This window comes from Acyrthosiphon pisum, chromosome A1, assembly GCF_005508785.2.
Source record: "Acyrthosiphon pisum isolate AL4f chromosome A1, pea_aphid_22Mar2018_4r6ur, whole genome shotgun sequence".
NCBI lineage: Eukaryota > Metazoa > Arthropoda > Insecta > Hemiptera > Aphididae > Acyrthosiphon > Acyrthosiphon pisum.
In genome coordinates, this window is record NC_042494.1 from 78,424,014 (window position 1) to 78,426,838 (window position 2,825).

Sequence of the window (2,825 nt, forward strand, 5' to 3'; positions counted from 1 at the left end):
TTCTGTGATAAGGCTAAACTATTTTATTTATTTATTTTTGAGGACTCCAAACTTACACAAATTGTTTGTTAAAAGCTGTTTCACGCGGATAAGAACCACGCATTGGCAATATTCCTAGTTTCACCAAATTTTTACTATTATCTTTTCATGGTGAAAATTTGGTTTATATTTATATTGTAACTCTGGCATTATGGGTTTTTTTCTCACGTGAAACCGTTTGTCCATATAATTTTGTAATCAAGCAACAAACAACTTACCATGTGGTTCTGCCGTGAAACCATTTGTTTGTTACATTGAATTAGTTCTTAAAATTTCATAAATCAAACTATTTAAAAAGCGGATGTCTTTTTAAGCATAGTAGTAATTTTAGTTACATTTTGTATAGTGTAAAGAAAAAAATGTTATGGTATTGTTGATGGTAGATTTTTACTATTATGTGCAATATTGGTTTTTTATGACCAACTATTTTGTAACTACATTCAATTTTAAATCAAACAAGATAGCATTAAAATTACGTTTAATCAATTCAAATTAATAGTAAGATTTTCAACTCAATTTACATGTTTTATAAACAAATATTTAAAATTTTGATTTTGTATTTAAAATTATTACAGTAAATTCACATTGTAAAATAAATAAATATTATCATCATATATTATGCTTTCATAGGATTTGTAATGTCTAATTCGCATAATATGTCATTACTATTATATTATGTGAATAAATCACTGCCATGCCTTTAGTTAATACACATTTCAATTTGCATTTTGTATTAAAACAACTACATTTTTACTATTTTTAACCGTACAATTAATATAATCTTAAAATTAAATATTTTATCATATTATCTTATTACGATGACAGACACAAAAAATCAAGATTGAAGGATAACCAAACACTATTTCCATATTATACAGAATCGTTATTACTTTGAATTTCTCATAAATTTTGAATTTTACTTGAGTGAGTGAGGTTATTGTTTTTAAAATCAATTTAGGCCATACAGTTGTAGATGTTGGTAATTGCCAAGAAACAAATTGATGTAAAGTAGTCTTTAAATATGTTATTTTAAAATTGCTCTAACTTTTTAATTTGTAAAATAAATTGGTATACCTAAGTAGATAATTATTAATTTATTGTTATACTTGATTGAATTTAAATATGTGTTCATATATATATATATATATATAATTTATAAACATTGTTCTGAGTACTCGTATTAAAGGTTATACAAATTGTAACTTAATTTGAAGACAATATTACATTTATTTAGTTTTAATAATATTAGATTCAACAAAATTTTATTTGTTTGTAGATTTTGTGAATTGTGACAATTTTATGTTGTACATTTTTATCTTTTTAATAAACTATTTAATGATTAATGTGAAAAGTTTACAAGCAGGATTACTTCATATCAAATAAGTTGTTTGTTACATTTGCTTATACGCATATAATTTTATGTATAAGTAGTGTTCAAAAAAATCATTTACATAATTTGATTTGTACCTAGTATAATTACAAAAATCCATTAAAACATATAAAAATCAACTATTCTAATAACATTTCATATAGAAAATGTAAGTGGAATGTGAATAATGATTTTTCCTTGAAACTTATATTGCAACGCCAAATATTAATGGGTTAAGCAATAAAAATTGTATTTGTTTTTATGTTGAGATGTACATAAAGTTTAAGACAGAATACAAAAGTTAACATAATAGACTTTCAAAAACTGTCATACAAATTACAATTTTAATACATGGTTACCTCTTAAGCAAGGAAACTAAATTTTGAAAGCATTTTTAATTATTACTGAAATTTGGTTAAGACTGCAGCCTCCCTCCCACATGATCACCACTGGCTACTGACACTTATTGTTACAACTTACAATCATCATACACGGGAAAGATTTTTTTTTTCATTTCCGTGTTTAAAGAACCCAAGAAACGTATATATTCACTGAAAGCGAGGAACTTAGATACGTATATTATTAGGTTTACGAATAAAGTGGTCCTCCGAACATTTAAGGTCTGTGGTTGCAGATCTGTAACTACTGTTTTAAAGGTAGTCATTTTATGATGGTAACTTATATTAATTAATTAATTAAATTTATCAATTTAATTCACATATTTGTATTCCCCAAACACTATACTTGTGATCATCATCGTGTGTTTTCTTTTGTTAAATTAAATCAATATTCCAGAGCATATTTACCAAAAGGACAAGCATTTTAAATTTTAATAGTTGGATAACAGTGAGGATTGGTTTGTAAACAGAATCACAAAACTAAGAAAAAAAAAAGGTGGGCAAGTGGATGTCGCTCAGTAGGTTACAAGTGGGTCACTGTATAATGGATGGTATTAAATTTGAATTCAATGATTGTATAAGAAAAATGATTCCGAGTGGATACGGTTTGTCAGTCTAGGTATAGGACATATTATATACTTATCTATGGTATTAAAAAAAAAATTGACCTATAATAGGTACCTATAATAAATTCCAAATTAATCATATCACAATATACATTAGGTAGTTTTAACGCGTTATACATCAAAAACAAACCGTGATACTATCATAGATATATAATAGTATACTTAAGAAGTTTCAAGTATACCCACAAAATATATTATACAATCACAACAAAATAACTAAAATAGTTATTATAGGTTTTTAATATGTAATTTCGTCAAAATTTGAACTTAAAATGACTATAAAAATAACTGTGCTTATGCAGTGCTCAAATTGGGAATTATTAAGTAGAGGAGCTCAATCCAACAATTTATAAACTGCGTTCCAAGTGCAAAATTATTCAACGCAGCCTCGTA